Raw genomic sequence first — 20,805 nt, 5'->3', positions numbered from 1 at the left:
CACTTAGTTTTAGTTAGTCTAGTTTAGTTGGCACTTGATGGTAGTTTTTGTCACTGTTATATTTCTGTTCTTGCTATTCCACTCCGAGAAGGGGAGATGAAACAATTTCTTACTTTTGTAGTTCACTTTTGGATGTTATTGACAGTTATAATTTCATTTCCAGCTGATGTGTTCTGTTTCATGCATGATACTTCTGATCTGCTTCTGATTTCTATTTCCCAATGCATATCATAGCTCGAATGTTTTTTTCATGTTGATTTGATCAGATCTGATGTTTTACGTCTAAGTTGCCTTGAGATGACTAGATCTAGTAGCTACTGTTATATCTCTACATGAGCATGGGTTAGTTTCTTGTTTACATAGTTGCAGTTCAGATCTAAGGAGTGGATTCAAGTCTATGAGTTGTTTTGAAGTTTCGTCCACCGTAGCTTTTCAAGTTTGTTCTTGCTTCTTTTTTCATGTTGATTCTGTGAAGAAGATGGAGTTGTTAAAAAGTTTTTACTTTATCGTACACTTTGCAGGGGACTGACAGTCCCATGTTTATTCTGTTTGTTCATTTATGGAAGGTTCAGTTAAGTTTTTAATATTTTCAATTTCTTGTTTTGATTTCAGTTAAGAGACGACTCAAAGCAACATCGAGAAGAATCAACGTCCTGATCTATGTGGATAAAGCTTTATCCCCTGCTGGTGTGAGCCAAGGGGACTGCTGAAGTAAGGGAACGCATAGATGGGCGGGGCGTCTCAGGTTTTTCTTAAGAATTTTAGTTTAAATTTTGTAATTAACTTTTTGTTGTTTTCTGTTTCGCATAGTTGGAGAACACCGAGTCCAGGAGGCGAATAGCGGAAGAAGAAGGAGTGGAGCCAACCACTGTCCAAGACGAATCACTTCCCACTTCACTAATCGGCTCGGGTGCCAACTGTGATGAAAATGAGGGCATCATCTTCGTGAGCCCGCATGAATCAATAGCCACCCCAGACAAGGAGGAAGTCCAGAAGGAACCCACCATGGTTTGTGACCAGGGAGCTGATCTGGAGATAGGCTCACTATATGCCCATTTAGTGGACGAACGCACATATGCCATATCTACCACTCCGGGGCAGGAAGCGGAATATGTGAACCCAGAAGTACTTGCCATCTTACCCACTTTTTTGGGAGCTAGTGTTGAGAGTCCAATTGAATTTCTTCATGAGTTCGACAAAATTTGCAGAGTGCAGAAAATGCCAAAAGGGTCAAATGAGGAGGATTTCAAGTTGAGAACTATTCCCCTCTCTTTGAAAGGCGAAGCAGATGCTTAATTTAGAGGATTGAAGTCCAATAGTATCAGCACATGGTCAGATTTCAAAGGGGAATTCCTAAACCAATTCTACCCAGCAACAAAAGCAAATGCACTCAGGAGGGAAATCAAAGAAGTTACCCAAAGGTGTGGTGAAGGCCTGAGCAAATATTGGCACAGAAACAGAGGTCTTCTGGATGCATGCCCTAACCACAATCTGCAGGAAGTGGAGGTCTATTCAAAGTTATATGATGGGATGGACATGAAGAGCAAGAACTTAGTGAACTCATCAAGCAGAGGAAATTTCTACAAACTCGGGTTGAGTAAGGCCAAGATTGTCATGGAAAGGCTCCTAAATGCTAGAAGGGAGTACGACGATACATCAGTCATAGCCCAACCAGAGAAAGTTAAGAGTGCTCCCACAGCAGACAATGACAATCTACTGAAGAGCCGAATTGACAAGCTAGAGGAAACACTCCAGTCAGTGATTCAATCAAGCCAATCTCAAGTCTTCCTACTCCAAACCCACTTCCAACGGATCAAGTGAGTTTTCTCCAGAATACATGGGAGATCTGGAGTTCAAATAGGAGTTGGAACCCCGAAGGTCAAGCAAAGGTGTACCAACAGGAATGAAGGGGTTGGCAGCGGAAGCTTGCATAAAAAAACCGATCACATGAATTTGATCTATTTAGCTGATTATTTAGACAAATTCTATTCGCGCAATTTTCTCACTTTTCATGCTCATAACTTGAATTATAATCATGCTTCAGATCAAACAATCCCTAAAACATGCATACTATGGAGTTAGCCAATTTACCTCGGTGATTCACTTAAGAATCGAAGATGGATCGCGTCTTCTCCTCGTGAAGATCTTCAGAACTCGACCTCGGATCTTCTGACTGGTGTCCCGGACTGTAGACTGATATTTGTGTGGGCAAATCTCACCAGTGTACTAGGACTTAAATAACGAAGACATAAATTTGCTCACGGAAGGAGAAGAATTTCGATCCTCTCTCTCATCTGAGGTGGACGAAATTTTGTTATTTAAAAGTTGTATTTTCTGTCTCCTTTATTCTCCTATTTATATTAAGTCACATATAGGGCCCAGTCATGGATCTAAGGAAGAATTTGGACATGGCCTCACCCAATTAGCTTTTTACTAATTAAATTGAACCCACAATTTAATACAAGCTCATATTGGAATATTACAAGCAACCACTACAGAAGTAATATTGCACCGCCTTTCCAAATCCGAAATTACAAGTATTCCGGGTTTCCTTTTGTTTGTTTAATTCATTTCCCGCGCTTAATATAGAAACATCCATTAATTAATTAATGTCTGCTATGGACTTAATTAATTAACATATTTTAATTTCAAAGAGTGGATTTAGCAAGAAACTCTTATTTATTATTCATAGAGTAATCAAACTCCAACTAGTTAGGTTCCGAATAATAAAACCTTGTTTCGAGCTCCTCTTTTGGATGTTATCAAACGAGACTCTCCTCGCGCACGATTCAATATAATAGCAATCCTAGCACCGCCAGATAATGATCACCATTACCCAATATACCTGGATCGTTGGGTGACGAAAAACCCGCGCCTTTGGTAAGTTAAAGTAGTAGATACTCAATATCGTATGCTCAATGCTAACGTACATTGATTAAGAAATTAATTATCAAGACCTCGTCTTTCAGTAGATAGCATAAAGACTTGTCTTGCTGTTAGATCCATTCAGTGCTATACCACACCAACGTCATCATATTTCAATAAGGCTTAGAAATAATCGGACTTACATTGCAACCTTTCACGATAGGTAGTCTAGGCCATCTAGGTTGTGAAATTCTTATTTTTCTTTGTTCAGGAATGACCGCGTACCTTAAATTGAGCGCAGCCCACGACCGGTCTACTAAAACAAAGACTTAGACTTTGTTATGTTCACTTATACATTTAAATATGCAATAAACATCCATTAAATGTAAAACATAACAACATTACGATAAAAATAATCTGTTGCATTTATTGGAAAATAATAATTAGAGTTTTACAGTATTCAATCATTCGAAAGGTGATTTCTAGTATACAAACCCTAACAAGGAATACCCACACAGTGGAGGATGGAGATGGTCGAAAGAGTACACAACTTTCCCATGCCATACAGAGCCCTATCCGATTCCCAGTCAAACTCCCACTTGGAATATGGGATATCCACACTACAAACCTCACCCTGAATTTCCAAGCGATGAGTGCAGCCCACCGACATATCAACCTGACTATTCCAGTCATTACCCTTCATTCCCATGTCATCTTTATCAGACCTACCCCCCGAGCAGGGGACCACTTTCCTACATGGTTAAATGAGGACTGGCGAACTCAAAACCCTCATTGTTACCAAGACCAAACTTGTCTTGATCAACATCGATATCAATAGAGCTTTGAACTGCCCTTGAATGAAAATCAATATGCAAATTCTACAGAAGGAGAGATTGAGGGGTTGATCGTATCACAACAGAACATGAGGAGCTACACGAGGTCAAATGATGAATTGGTGATGGAAACGCAGCGCACTTATGATGAGCGGAAATCCCACATGGATGAAATGATCCGGCAGGTCGCGTTGTTGACTGAGTTTATGAAAGAAATAATAGAGGACAAAGCAGAAGCCAGGATGAAAGAGAAGAGAATAGAAGAAGAAGGGGTAAGTGAGCCTGAAGAGAAAGAGCCATCAGTTGCTGAGCAAAAGTCGGAGGACTCACTAGAGGAGACAAGGAAAGCAGGAGTCGTTGAGGCCGAACTAGCAGGGAAGGAGTCTCAAACTGAGGATGAGTCGAGCATCGCGTATCTCATGGATGACCTAACATGCAAAATTCCAGAGGGAGCGAAGGACAAACTTCCGGGGGAGAAAGAAGAACACACCATACACCATGAGAAACCGGGAGCCTCATTACTCTACCTTCAGGTGAAAACAGAGCATGACCGTGAAGGGGTGTAACATCCCAAAAATTTGTGATGTTTATTTAATAAGTTGATTTGAAATTTCAATTATGAAACTTTTGTTTCTATGTGATTAAGTGAATTATGTGAAATAATTTCGTGGGTGATGTGGAATGAAGTAGTTGATATTTTTATATTTTCCAATGTGGGGAAATAATTTAATAGGATCAGGCATATATTTTTCTGAGCCAATTCATTGGAATTTTCATCCCTTCCTAATTTTTAGAAATAGTATTACATTTCTTGGATTTAATTAATTGTTTTAGGATATTTATCCAAATTAAATCCAAACCAAATTATCCCTAATTTGCACAACATAGAATCAGAACTCTAACCTATTCTTTTGGAGTTTTCGAAAAATCCCCTATTTAATAGGAGGGTGAATTATTTTTTCTTGATTTAATTGGTGCCTTATTGATTCCCTTCTTTTTAATTAAATCCAATTAAATCATGTCACATTTTATTTCTTCACCCAAATTAAATTAAGAGTTGAATTATTCCTTGTGGCTAATTAAGCCAATTTTCGCCCCCACTATTTTGTAGAGGAGATTATAATTGTTACCTAATTTATGGAAGTATTTTCCTATAAAGAAACTACGAAATTTAAATCCTATTCTATTTAATTGAGGATTTAAATAATTTTCTTGTGCACACTCCTTGAATTTTCGGACCCCTCATTATTTTTCCTACTTGGAGATTTAATTTATTTTGTTCCCTTGTTTATGGAATATTCATTGTTTTATTTCCTAAATTGTGGATCTATTTCTTTCCAAGTAAATACCACATAATTCCTTGTTAATTCCCAGCCATAAATTTTGAAAGTTATGCCTTCTTTTTAATTGTGGGATTTTAATTATTGGCCACTATTTTATTCCTCCACAATTAATTAATTTTGTGGGATTAAACCTAGGACTATATAATCACCTAAACTAAACCCTAGACCCCATTCCCTCAAAATTTTCGCCACTCTCCTCTCTCCCTCTCTCTCTCACATGCCTCTCCTCTCCCACACACATTCTCTCCAAAAATCATCCATTCAATCCTTGTTCTTGCATCCGTTGAAGTTAATTTTCAAGAGTCTCCGACGAATCGCATCAATTCTTGTTTCTACCGATTCGTTTTCATCAAGAAAGGTATATTTGATTCACTTTCCCTCAATCTTTTCATATAATCCTTGTTCTTGAACCCTACATGCATATATTGAGTGTAGGAATGATAGATCGCAAAATTAATCGGTGAGAAAGTGTGTTTGCATGAGAACTTTGATAATTATGCGATTTTGATTGAGTTTATGTGAAGTTTGATTTGAATCTTTGGTGACTGATGTGAGTTTATGTGCAAACATGATTATGAGAACCTTTTTGAGCATGATTTTGTGTTATAAGCATGATAAATTGTATTTGGATGATTGAGGAAGAAACCCTAATTTTGAATTTGTGAGTCTGAATCTGTGACTTTCGAACAACAGTTTCTGATGTGTAATTTACCTATCAAACGATTGATGTGAAAATTTTACTGACTAAATTTCAAGGTGTTTTCTATGTCTCGTGTGAATTTCAGCGCACTTTGTCGAAAAACGGATTTTTAATAAATGTTTGAAGTTGACTGCGCAATTCTGCCACAAACTTGTGTTCTCTCCCAGAAAGTTTCGTATTTTTTTTGACCCACCAAATTACCCCCGTTTGATGTAATTCTTGAACTAAATGAACATTTGAAGTGTCTTCTGAGTCGTTTAAAAAGTTCATCCTCATTGAACATCGGATGAATTTATGGTGAATTGTTTAAATGAACTGCGCAATGCTGCCAAAATTTTTATGTTCCGACCAGAGAGTTGTATAAATGTTTTGACTGACAAAATGCCATGATTTGAGTGTCAAACTTTAACTGAATGAACTTGAATGTGTCTACTGTGTTGTGACCAAATTTTAGCTTCATATGAGATCGGATGAATTTTTGGTGATTTTTACAAACCAACCGCGCAGTTCTGCCAGTTTTGTTGTTATGTGAAAATATCACTTGTTGCTAAGTTTGATGAACTATATGATGCATGTATGATTTGGGAAAGTATCCTATGAGGTGATTATGTGTGACACGTTGAGAAATATTATGGCATGTTTTTCCTTATGTCGATGAATGATGGGATGTGTAATTTAAGGGAAACGATGAAAAGGAACAAAAGGACATGCATGATAACCTAAGTTTATGGAAAGCTGATTGTGTTGTCGTTGGCAAGGGTGATTGAGTATACGTGAGCTCGAGGAACGAGAGTTGCATAAGTTGGAATTGTGTTGTTAAGCAATCGAGGTGGGCTTTCTTTTCAAACCTCTTTATTTTCCGAAAATATTACGTGGTGTTATAAGGGTGGTTTAACTGTTATGTCATGCCATGTTTTTGTTTGTGAGATTGTTGCCTGATGCCTTGTTCGTCTGAGCTTGCTCCGTTAAGCTATAGGGCTGTGTTGTGAAACGAATTCGGGTCTGAGTAGGGCCGCAAACCCTATCAGGTTGTGTACACTGGTGGGATCGTGAGCCGTCCTTGCTAGTCGGCCGGTCTCGTGGGCGAATAGTGTGGCCTCACTTTCGTCGCACTGTGATATGATGATTGTGATTGATGGAATGATGTGAAAAGTGGGGAGATAAATTGTCTGGCCAGACTTGAAATGTTTTTGTGTTTTCGTGATATTTCTTACTACATATAAAACTCGAGATCACTGGTATGGATGACATAACTAATATAAAATGTTTTCGGCATGAGCCCATTGAGTACAACAAGTACTCAGCCCTGCATATTATTTTTCTTATGTGCAGGTTGAGCGGGATGTTGCGGATGATGTTGAGTTGGCCTTAGGATGCGTTGTGTCTTCATACATAGGCGTTATCCTTGACTCTCTTTAAACCTTATTTCCGCTGCTATGTTTTTTTAACTATGTTTCACTATTTTAATCTTTTTCGTACTATGTTTGAGTATGTTTTGGTTGTGTCAGGCTTGAAACGAGTATTTACAATGTTACTTGAAAATTATGTCTCCTGCTCTTTAAACTAAATGTTTTCTTAGGAGTTGATTGAGTTTTAATATTTCTCCGCTGCTTCTTTTAAAAGTGTTTATCATAAGTCGTTTTTATTTAATAGTAAAATTATAACTTTAAGCTTCTTTAAAACAAAAAAAAAAGTTTTTCATCCTTTAAGTTAATTAAGTTTTCATAAAAGGGTATCCTTGCATGTTGTATCACGATCACCGCGTTTGTAGTACCCCTAGTATGGGCGGTTGTGACAGAGTGGTATCAGAGCTTAGTGTTTCGCTCTGGTCCGAGAGTCTTCTTTTGTCTTAAGTCTAGATTAGTGAATCCTTATTGACTAGAAGTGTAACGAAAGCTAAACATCCAAAGCATCGCGCTCAACCAAAGAAAGTGAGGTATGTTTTAAGTTGTTGAAAGCATGTGAGATCGATGCATGTAATTGATGATGATATGATGAGGGTGTTTGGCAAGTGTATGCATGTGAATGAACGTTCTGCATGAAGATGAATTGTAATGACATGATTATATGGAATATGAGTATTATTGCCATGATAATCTAAGCGCGTGATATATATATACGAGTACGATGTTGTGATAGTATGATTTTGTTGAGTATGAGCATGATTGTCAAGGTGATCTAAACACGTGTTGTATGTAAGAATGTGATATTGTTCTGGTATGCTTATGTGAAACATGAGCATGAGTGACATAATGTCGTAAATATGTGTTATGTGTGAAAGTTCTACGATGTAAGCATGCGAACATAGGAAGATGGAGTGTTTTACATCAAAAATGGAAATTGATGAGTTGTTTTGAGAATGTTGAAATTTATGAGAAAAGATGAGTAACTAAAAATGTTGTTTCAAACATATATGCGAAGTGCATGAGTGTTTTGTCTGGAATACAAATGCGTTATGAGTTTTGAAAGATTTGCATGGTGTTTGACATGTAGAAAAAAAAAATAGGAAAATGATTTTGAGGTTGATTGTTTTGCAATATTAATGACTAGTTGTTCTAGTTGAGTATGATCGAGGAAAAATATTTATGTTGTGGAAAGTTGTTGGAATTTTTGAAAAAAAAATATCTTTGAACTTTAAATGAAAACATGTTAGTTCTTTCTTTCAGGAAAATTAATTGATCAATAGAAAATGTTGTGAGTATGAATTGTCCAAAAGAAAAAAAAATTTTGAGTTTCGACAAAAAAAAAGTTTAAAAAAAAAGAGAAATGACTTTTTCGTTTGGAAAATTGAGCTATGGAAGTGTGATGTTATGTATGTTATGAGGTGCGAAGTATGATACGTTATTCTATGGAGTGTTTTATACGAATGATGAAAGTTGATGCGAAAGTACGTTTTAGTTGAGTCAAAACTTTTATTTTAAAAGTGAGATGTGAAATTTTTTTTGGAAAGTGTGAAAGTGTAAAGAAATTTTGTTTCAAAAGTTTTGAATATAGTTGTAAAGTTCGAAAATGTTTTGCTATGAGATGTGAAAATGCGGTGTGTTTATCTTGAGGTATGAATTACGTAAATTGTGGTAGATGATGATCTATGAGATGATGAATTGTGTTGTGAACTTAGAGTACCTAAAATATAAGCCCAGTTGACCGAGTGAATCGTAGTTCTAAGTTGAAAACTTAACTATTGCTTCTCTGAGCAATGAAACGTATGAGAATATGAAAGTTGAGGCAAACCCTTAAGTCAAGGTGCGAGACAAGAAGAGCTGAAGCTAAGTGACATTTTCATGCAACAGCGAGCGATCATACTCGCGATTAAATTAGTATAGTGTAATCTTGCGTAAGTGACAACACGATGGAGATGATCTTCATACCCTGCTAAGGAGTACGAGGATGATAACAATGTCCTACGAGGATAGTCATTATGACATGCAGAGAATTTTATCAAGATGTGGATTCCAACTATCATTATTAGTGGCGATGACACGAAGAATCCCAGCGTGGAATCCACGGTTCTTAGAGCGATGTTACTAGTCTTGGCTTGCGAAAGATGAACGAGGGAGTGCGACTTTAATAGCTAGAACAAACTATTTTAATCAACAGCTCTTACTTGGATTCTAAGAAGTTATTTTTCAGGACCTTTCAAATAACCGTGGACCCTTGTCTACTTGACAGCTTGTTTCGTTCACCCCTTGCAAGTGATGCATATTATTTCTTTTCCTCCATTGAGTCTTAACTCACTTTCAGTTCTTGGAAAGTGGTGTTGCCTTCATAACTTTGGACACTTGGATTGATTGTAGTCTTTTATGACTTATTATTTATACGCACAATATTTTGACTTTGTGAGCCTTTGCTATTGAACTTCATTCCTAAAGCTGCTTGCAGTTATGTCCTTCAATATAATCACGTTTGACATTTTTTTTCTATGGGATATTCTTCCTTGAACTTTTGTTCAGCTTTTCATTTTGTAACCATGTCTGTGTCAAGTTATTTCTTACTGAGTGAAATTCTTTTTGGTTCAGTTCCACTATATGTATCCTTTTCATAATAAAACCTTCCTTTCTACAAAACGAACTTAAGGCCTACATTTTATACCTTGCCTTAACAAACTTAATCCACTTGATTTTTTTTCAAAAAGCTCGTTTGACTTTGGTTGCCTTCACAAACTTATGAACCCATTGATGTTATTCTATCAATCCATATTATGATTTTCGTTGAACCATGATCAGTACCGCCTTGTGACAAATGCCTACATTTCTCAATCCTCATGCAACTGATCATTTCTTTTCCCTCAACCCTTTAAGTCATTATCCATTGATGTGTGGACTTTTCAAATTTGGTCGGACAACTGAATTATCTTTTTGGCAGCCAACTATGAGAATTGACATTTATTTGATTTCATCCCATATTCATGACCTATCTTATGTTCTTTCATGCTCCGTGGGGATGATCATAACCAATTGTTATATTTCAAAATTGGTTCATATCCAAGTTAAGACCGTTTGATTAAAGTTCGCGTTCTTGATACATATTCTGAGTTTCTAATGCAACATTGCAAGAAGAGGCAAATTTCTTTTCGAGCCTCTAGCAAAGAGCCGACTATCTTGTATGGAATTTCCATGAACCGACAAAACCTCCCATAATCTCTGCTTTACAAGCAACCACAATGATAAGAAAAGGGCGTCCGGCGTATCTTGTGTACTTGAACGGAGAGGAAAAGAAGGATTTGAGAGTGGAAGACGTGGCAGTAGTACGAGATTTTCCCGATGTGTTTCCCGAAGCTTTATCTGGACCGCCACCCGACAGACAATTAGAGTTCACTATTGTTTTGGAACCAGGGTCTGCGCCAGTATCGAAGGCGCCATACCGAATGGCCCCTAAGGAATTGGCCGAGTTGAAGATACAGTTGCAAGAACTGTTAGACTTGGGTCCAGAGCCTTTGTCCTAGCGGCAAGGAGCTTAGACATTATTGCATGAGGTGCTAAGTTCGAGCCCTCTTGACATCAATTGTAATTTCCTCCCTTATATATGAGTTAATTTTTAAAAAAAAAAACTGTTAGACTTGGGTTTTATTCGACCCAGTGTGTCACCGTGGGGAGCGCCAGTGTTGTTTGTTAAGAAGAAGGATGGAACGATGAGGATGTGCATCGACTATCGTGAGCTCAACAAGATGACCTTGAAGAACAAGTACCCACTGCCGAGGATTGATGATTTGTTTGGCCAACTTTGAGGAGCGGGCATATTTTCAAAAATAGACTTGAGGTCGGGATATCAACTAAAGGTCCGACGAGAGGATGTGCCTAAGACTGCTTTTCGCACTCGTTATGGCCATTATGAATTCGTCGTGATGCCATTTGGGCTGACCAATGCCCCGGCTGTCTTCATGGACTTGATGAACCGAGTTTTCCATGAGTATCTCGGCAAGTTCATGTTAGTCTTCATCGACGATGTTTTAGTGTACTCGAAGAACGAGGAGGAACATGGATGGAATCTACAAACAGTGTTAGAAACGTTGCGAAAGGAGAAGCTTTATGCCAAGTTTAGTAAGTGCGAGTTTTGGTTGACTCGAGTGAACTTTCTTGGTCATATTGTGACGGCAAATGAAATCCAAGTAGACCCAGCAAAGGTCAAGGCCGTGCAGAATTGGTAATCGCCAAAAATGCCGAGTGAAATCCGCAGTTTCTTGGGATTGGCGGGATACTATCGACATTTCATTGAAGGATTCCCTAAAATCGCGAGACCCATGACACAACTGTTGAAGAAAGGAATCAAAGTGGTTTGGACGCCGGAGTGCGAGGCGAGTTTCCAACTGTTGAAAGAGAAATTGACTACAGCACCAGTCCTAGCGGTACCCGATGCCGACAAGGATTTCGCCGTCTATACAGATGCGTCAAAAGTAGGGCTAGGATGTGTGTTAATGCAAGATGGAAAAGTGATAGCATACGCTTCCCGACAGTTGAGACATAATGAATTGAATTTTTCGACTCATAATTTGGAGTTAGCAGCAGTGGTGCATGCACTGAAAATTTGGAGACACCATCTCTATGGAGTGAGATGCGAGATCTATACGGATCACAAGAGTCTCAAGTACTTCATCGAGCAGAAGGAGCTGAACATGCGACAACGACGTTGGTTGGAGATCGTGAAAGATTATGACTGTGGTATTCACTATCATCCGGGCAAGGCAAACGTAGTAGCCGATGCTTTGAGTAGGAAGAACCAATATCAATTGGCTTATTTCCTAACGCAAGAGGAAACGTCGATTCGCGAATTCGACAGAATGAGATTGGAAATAGTAAAAGTGCCCGAGCCAGTAGAAGGACGAATAGCGACGCTAGTGATTGAGCCAGATTTGAGAACCAAGCTCATAGAAGCCCAACGACGTGATGAGAAGTTGGAAGAATTACGTGTGAAGGTGAGAGCCTAGAAGCTTGATCATTACTGTGAGGAGGCAGATAATGCTTTGACGTACGATGGGCGATTGTGTGTGCCGAGCGATGAGACGCTAAAAGATGAGATTTTGAGTGAAGCGCACGACACGCCTTACACTGCACACCCCGGAAGCACGAAGATGTATCGAGATTTGAAGCAACGTTTTTGGTGGAATGGAATGAAAGGAGACGTAGCGTCATATGTGGAACGATGTCTAGCATGCCAACAAGTGAAGGCCTTACACCAACGGCCATATGGGAAGTTGCAACCACTCGAAATCCCCGAATGGAAGTGGGAGCATCTAGCTATGGATTTCGTGACGGGTTTGCCAAAGTCACAGAAGGGCAACACTGCGATTTGGGTGATCATCGATCGACTAACTAAAAGCGCGCACTTTTTACCAATTCGAATTACTTATGGCGCGGACAAATTAGCAAAACTCTACGTGAATGAGATTGTGTGTTTGCATGGAGTGCCAAAGACCTTTGTGTCCGACCGCGATACGAAGTTCACATCAAAGTTGTGGATGAGTTTGCAACGTGAATTGGGCACACAACTGAACTTCAGCACTGCTTATCACCCGCAATCGGACGGACAGTCAGAGAGGACGATTCCAACGCTTGAGGATATGCTGCGAGCCGTTGTCTTAGATCGAGGGGAAAGTTATGAAACTATTCTACCGTTGGTTGAATTCGCCTACAACAATAGCTACCAAGCGACGATCGATATGGCTCCGTATGAAGCCTTGTATGGCAGGAAGTGTCAATCCCCACTCTATTGGGATGAAATTGGCGAGAGAAGATGTTAGGACCCGACGCTATAAAGGAGATGACCGAAATTGTGCATCAAATCCACGCAAGGATCAAGGAAGCTCAAGATTGGCAGAAGTCGTATGCTGACGTGCGTCGAACGGAAATCAAATTCGACGTTGGTGACAAAGAGTTCTTGAAAGTATCCCCGACGAGAGGAGTTGTGAGGTTTGGAGTGAAAGGCAAGCTGGAACCGCGTTTTGTAGGACCGTACGAGATTATCAATGAAGTAGGTCCTGTAGCTTACCGCTTGGCGTTACCTCCCAGCTTTGAGAACGTGCACAACGTGTTCCATGTGTCACATTTACGCAAGTACGTGTTCGACCCCAAGCATATGATTCATCAAGAGGAAGTGATCCTAACCCCCGACATGAGCTACGAGGAAAGGCACGAGGCAATCCTAAATCGGAAGATACAAGAGTTGCGAAACAAGTCAATAGCGTCCGTGAAGGTGTTGTGGAAACACCATGGTCCCGAGGAAGCCACGTGGGAGTTAGAAGATAAATTGAAAGAAAAGTTCCACGAGTTGTTTATGTGAGACAATCAAATTTTCGGACGAAATTTCTGTTAAGAGGGGAAGGATGTAACATCCCAAAAATTTGTGATGTTTATTTAATAAGTTGATTTGAAATTTCAATTATGAAACTTTTGTTTCTATGCGATTAAGTGAATTATGTGAAATAATTGTCGTGAGTGATGTGGAATGAAGTAGTTGATATTTTTATATTTTCCAATGTGGGGAAATAATTTAATAGGATCATGCATATATTTTTCTGAGCCAATTCATTGGAATTTTCGGCCCTTCCTAATTTTTAGAAATAGTATTACATTTCTTGGATTTAAATAATTGTTTTAGGATATTTATCCAAATTAAATCCAAACCAAATTATCCCTAATTTGCACAACATGGAATCAGAACTCTAACCTATTCTTTTGGAGTTTTCGAAAAATCCCCTATTTAATAGGAGGGTGAATTATTTTTCCTTGATTTAATTGGTGCCTTATTGATTCCCTTCTTTTTAATTAAATCTAATTAAATCATGTCACATTTTATTTCTTCACCCAAATTAAATTAAGAGTTGAATTATTCCTTGTGGCTAATTAAGCCAATTTTTGCCCCCCTCTTTTGTAGAGGAGATTATAATTGTTACCTAATTTATGGAAGTCTTTTCCTATAAAGAAACTATGAAATTTAAATCCTATTCTATTTAATTGAGGATTTAAATAATTTTCTTGTGCACACTCCTTGAATTTTCGGCCCCCTCATTATTTTTCCTACTTGGAGATTTAATTTATTTTGTTCCCTTGTTTATGGAATATTCATTGTTTTATTTCCTAAATTGTGGATCTATTTCTCTCCAAGTAAATACCAAATAATTCCTTGTTAATTCCCAACCATAAATTTCGAAAGTTATGCCTTCTTTTTAATTGTGGAATTTTAATTATTGGTCACTATTTTATTCCTCCACAATTAATTAATTTTGTGGGATTAAACCTAGGACTATATAATCACCTAAACTAAACCCTAGCCCCCATTCCCTCAAAATTTTCGCCACTCTCCTCTCTCCCTCTCTCTCTCACACGCCTCTCCTCTCCCACACACATTCTCTCCAAAAATCATCTATTCAATCCTTGTTCTTGCATCCGTTGAAGTTAGTTTTCAAGAGTCTCCGACGAATCGCATCAATTCTTGTTTCTACCGATTCGTTTTCATCAAGAAAGGTATATTTGATTCACTTTCTCTCAATCTTTTCATATAATCCTTGTTCTTGAACCCTACATGCATATAGTGAGTGTAGGAATGATAGATCGCAAAATTAATCGGTGAGAAAGTGTGTTTGCATGAGAACTTTGATAATTATGCGATTTTGATTGAGTTTATGTGAAGTTTGATTTGAATCTTCGGTGAATGATGTGAGTTTATGTGCAAACATGATTATGAGAACCTTTTTGAGCATGATTTTGTGTTATAAGCATGAGAAATTGTATTTGGATGATTGAGGAAGAAAGCCTAATTTCGAATTTGTGAGCCTGAAATCTGTGACGTTCGAACAACAGTTTCTGATGTGTAATTGACCTATCAAGCGATTGATGTGAAAATTTTACTGACAAATTTCAAGGTGTTATCTATGTCTCGTGTGAATTTCAGCACACTTTGTCGAAAAATGGATTTTTAATAAATGTTTGAAGTTGACTGCGCAATTCTGCCAGAAACTTGTGTTCTCTCCCAGAAAGTTTTATATTCTGTTTGACCAATCAAATGACCTCTGTTTGATGTGATTCTTGAACTAAATGAACATTTGAAGTGTCTTCTGAGTCGTGTAAAAAGTTCAGCCTCATTGGACATCGGATGAATTTATGGTGAATTGTTTAAATGAACTGCGCAATGCTGCCAGAATTTTTATGTTCCGACCAGAGAGTTGTATAAATGTTTTGACTGACCAAATGCCATGATTTGAGTGTGAAACTTTAACTGAATGAACTTGAATGTGTCTACTGTGTTGTGACCAAATTTAGCTTCATATGAGGTCGGATGAATTTTTGGTGATTTTTACAAACTAACCGCGCAGTTCTGCCAGTTTTGTTGTTATGTGAAAATATCACTTGTTGCTAAGTTTGATGAACTATATGATGCATGTATGATTTGGGAAAGTATCCTATGAGGTGATTATGTGTGACACGTTGAGAAATATTATGGCATATTTTTCCTTATGTCGATGAATGATGGGATGGGTAATTTAAGGGAAACGATAAAAAGGAACAATAGGACATGCATGATAACATAAGTTTATAGAAAGCTGATTGTGTTGTCGTTGGCAAGGGTGATTGAGTATACGTGAGCTCGAGGAACGAGAGTTGCATAAGTTGGAATTGTGTTGTTAAGCAATCGAGGTGGGCTTTCTTTTCAAACCTCTTTATTTTCCGAAAATATTACGTGGTGTTATAAGGGTGGTTTAACTATTATGTCATGCCATGTTTTTGTTTGTGAGATTGTTGCCTGATGCCTAGTTCGTCTGAGCTTGCTTCGTCAGTTTTACAAACCAACCGCGCAGTTCTACCAGTTTTGTTGTTATGTGAAAATATCACTTGTTGCTAAGTTTGATGAAATATATGATGCATGTATGATTTGGGAAAGTATCCTATGAGGTGATTATGTGTGACAAGTTGAGAAATATTATGGCATATTTTTCCTTATGTCGATGAATGATGGGATGGGTAATTTAAGGGAAACGATAAAAAGGAACAATATGACATGCATGATAACATAAGTTTATGGAAAGCTGATTGTGTTGTCATTGGCAAGGGTGATTGAGTATACGTGAGCTCGAGGAACGAGAGTTGCATAAGTTGGAATTGTGTTGTTAAGCAATCGAGGTGGACTTTCTTTTCAAACCTCTTTATTTTCCGAAAATATTACGTGGTGTTATAAGGGTGGTTTAACTATTATGTCATGCCATGTTTTTGTTTGTGAGATTGTTGCCTGATGCCTAGTTCGTCTGAGCTTGCTCCGTTAGGCTATAGGGCTGTGTTGTGAAACGAATTCGGGTCTGAGTAGGGCCGCAAACCCTATCAGGCTGTGTACACTGGTGGGATCGTGAGCCGTCCTTGCTAGTCGGCCGGTCTCGTGGGTGAATAGTGTGGCCACACTTTCGTCGCACTGTGATATGATGATTGTGATTGATGGAATGATGTGAAAAGTGGGGAGATAAATTGTCTGGCCAGACTTGAAATGTTTTTGTGTTCTCGTGATATTTCTTACTACATATAAAACTTGAGATCACTGGTATGGATGACATAACTAATATAAAATGTTTTTGGCATGAGCCCATTGAGTACAACAAGTACTCAGCCCTGCATATTATTTTTCTTATATGCAGGTTGAGAGGGATGTTGCGGAGGATATTGAGTTGGTCTTAGGATGCGTTATGTCTTCATACATAGGCGTTATCCTTGACTCTCTTTAAACCTTATTTCCGCTGCTATATTTTTTTTAACTATGTTTCACTACTTTAATCTTTTTCGTACTATGTTTGAGTATGTTTTGGTTGTGTCAGGCTTGAAACAAGTATTTACAATGTTACTTGAAAATTATGTCTCCCGCTCTTTAAACTAAATGTTTTCTTTGGAGTTGATTGAGTTTTAATATTTCTCCGCTGCTTCTTTTAAAAGTGTTTATCATAAGTCATTTTTATTTAATAGTAAAATTATAACTTTCAGCTTCTTTAAAATAAAAAAAAAGTTTTCATCCTTTAAGTTAATTAAGTTTTCATAAAAGGCTATCCTTGCATGTTGTATCACGATCGCCGCGTTTGTAGTACCCCTAGTATGGGCGGTCGTGACAAGGGGGAATAGTGACGGTTATGTCCAATGTTGAAGGAGAACATACACAGCCAAAGTGCCACCTCCAGTGATAGATAAGCTCGAAGGGCGCCACAGCGAAGAAAGACCAGAAATGAATGAGGGAATGCCCGAAAGAAAGGTCGCAAGGACCATCCACTGTGTACAACTAGAGCCTTGGCCTGAGCCGTTCAAGGTGGAAAAGTTTCCTGACACTAGATTACGCCCAAAGGAAAAGAAGATAATTCAGGGGACTTACAAGAATCATAAGAAAATGCGGGGTGCAATGGAGGTGATGTGCCCCTAGGAAAATCGGTGGAATGTAAGAAGGAAAGTGCAATCAGGATCCCCAAATGATAATTTTTCCTATGAGAGATTGTAAATCTTTGAACTGATCAAGTTGGGAAGGAGTTCATCCCAGTTGATCCAGTTAAATACTTGGAGAGAAATGGAAGTTGAGGATGGATTACTGTAAGGAGGGAAGGAAGCTGTCGGGGCAGAAAGTACTACTCATCACGTCTTGGTTGACATCGAAGCAAGATGAAGACATCTTCAGCTCCGCCAATCCACCACAGAGGATTCACAAAGTTTGAAGGTAGTATCCTGATCTGTTACTTAGTCTTACTTCTTCACTTCAAAAAGATTAGAGAAACCCCACTACGCATACCTAGCCTGATCAAGTAAGTGTTCGTTGAAAATTCTTGGAGATCTACTTACTCAACCAATATTTATTAGAAGCAAGGCACTTGATCGAGTAGATTTCAAGAATCACCACGACTGGGAATAAAAAAAATCCCAAACAAAGTCTTATTTTCAGAAAAAAAAATTAACATGTTTTAAGAAAGAAATTTGGACGTATCTGGAAGGAGTTCTATTTTAATGATAAATCTTTAATTCTCGGAAGAGAATCTCCGACTAGTACTCCACAAAATTTCTTATTTTGTTTATTTTACTTTTGGGTCAGGAATTAGCTAAATAAGTAAGAAGGAGGAAATTGATGAGTAAATTTGTCTTTAACCAGGAGGAGTATAATGCGGAATTATTTAACTTTAAAATTTTAATTGTCAAATTTAAAATGTGGCGTAGGAAGGCGAACAGGCACTGATGTCATAAGCGAGCGTTCCCTCTCCCCTCACTGAACCAATACTCTTTAGGAGCAAGGCACTTGATCGAGTATATTTCAAGAGCTCGTTTCATGCATGTGTTCCGGGGCAAAACTGCACTCAAATCCATGAACTAACGTCTATTTTTGAGTCTGTTGTGTGCGAAATCCGCCATTTTCATAAGAAAGAACAAATTAGTTGGGCGGAAGCACTAAGAAAGAAACGAAGGCAAACGGAGTCGGCAGAAGTTCCATGATATGCGTGCAGGTTCTAGGTGTCGTGTCAAGCAAGGGTGTATCCACCTGATCAGGATAGAATTCCCAGCCAACCTGAACCTGATATCAATAAATTCCTCAACCCACTTCTACTGGCTAGTATAGTGGAGGTAAGGGTCGAATCCCACAGAGATGGATTCGCTTTGGGTAATTGTGGTGATAGTCTGGAGGGGGGTTGGTTAGCTACCACGCTTGGGTTGAGATTCTACCTTGACAGGAATTAAAGGTGGTACTCTACTGACTGGGTGGTGTGAAAGTGAATGACATGTAGTTGTGTACGTGAGAGTGAGAGACATGGTGTTTCAAGAACATGTGGAAAGTACTCGGTTACTATAAAAGGCTAAACGGAATATCAGAGAATAAGTGGTGGATTGGTGGCTGCACTGTCAGGTCTGTAGGGTACCAGCAGAAAAGTAAAAGACAAAAGCAAAAGTAACTAAAAAGCAAAAGTTGTCCCAAACTTGGATGTGGATGTTGTCTTCTCCAACAAATGTGCACAAAATCAAACAAACTCAGATTCCATGGATAACAATTACAGATTAACAACTTCACAATTCAGATCCACAATGTAACACTCTAAAATTCGAATATTAATCCAGTGAAAACAAGAATTACACTTACTGGGCGACATGCAAGGTGACATAATTCACGTAAACTCAGATTTCATACTTAATCCCTTCGAAAACTAAATCTAAGCAACAAGTTTAACTAACAATCTCAGATCGAGCAACTCCAAATGAAATTACTGTAACAATTAGATCTAAGCTACTTAGACAGAATGAAACAGATTCACACGGAAAGAGATGCATAAAAAACAACTTCATTGCATAAAACGTTTGGATCTAAACGAAACACTTCAAAAGATCACATGTACTGAAAATGCAACAGATCCAACGAAAAGATAACAAGTAAGATTAACTAGGAAAGCGAGTAAAGATTGTTTTGCCACTCCGGGCGATGAAACTGCTACAACTACGAAATAAACTGGTTGGAACGATGGAAGGCGAATCTCCGGTGGACTGATGGAACTTCAGGTGACCATGGTTGTATCGAGGAACAATAAGATCTTGGATTATGCTGAAGGAACTGATCTCCCGAGAGAGAATACTCTAACTAAGTGTGAATGTCGATTATGATTATTATCCCCAAGTGGCTTCCTTTTATAGGGAGGCCTGCCCTTGCTTTTTAGGGTAGACTCTCTGCGTGAAATGACTCTTTTGCCCTCGTTTGTGGTTGATCCTTCCCAGCAATCCTTCTTCTCCATCTCGAGCCTTTTTGGCATGCATCCTCGTCAGTATTGCACCCTTCTGGCGCTCTTTTCACCTGAGTTATCCGAACCCTTTCGTACTGACTGGTACTCTTTTCCTGCACACTTTAGAAGCTGTTTTGCAGATATAATCCAATTAAGCACGTTATACTGACCAGTAACCAAGGCCTAGAATACGACTTATCATTCTACATGAAGATAGAGCAGGAGACCCCACTACAAAATGTGAAGGGCAGTAATGACATTTCAGAGAGGTCGGTACACTAGGAATTAGAGTCATACGCCTCTCTATATAAGGAAAGCCCAACATAAAAGAAGGAGGACCCAGCAAGTGGTGAAGGGGGGTCTCACATTCATTCGATGTTAGAATATCTTCTGGGAATTCAGCTCTCTTCTAGGCTAAACTTGGAGCTATTTACTTCCTTTTTCTTGCTTTCATTTTAGACACACACTTCATTTTAGTTAGTCTAGTTTAGTTGGCACTTGATGGTAGTTTTCATCACTATTATCTTTTTGTTCTTGCTATTCCACTCCGAGAAGGGGTGATGACACAATTTCCTGCTTTTGTAGTTCACATTTGGATGTTATTGACAGTTATAATTTCATTTCCAGCTGATGTGTTATGTTTCATGCATTATACTTATGATCTGCTTCTGATTTCTATTTCGCGATGCATATCCTAGCTCGAATGTTTTGTTTCATGTTGATTTGATTAGATCTAATGTTTTACGTCTGAGTTGCCTTGAGATGACTAGATCATGTAGCTACTGCTATATTTCTGCATGAACATGGGTTAGTTTCTTGTTTACATAGTTACATTTCAGATCTATGGAGTGGATTCAAGTC

Source organism: Salvia splendens, chromosome 6 (assembly GCF_004379255.2).
Source record: "Salvia splendens isolate huo1 chromosome 6, SspV2, whole genome shotgun sequence".
NCBI lineage: Eukaryota > Viridiplantae > Streptophyta > Magnoliopsida > Lamiales > Lamiaceae > Salvia > Salvia splendens.
Note: the sequence above shows the minus strand (reverse complement) of the source record.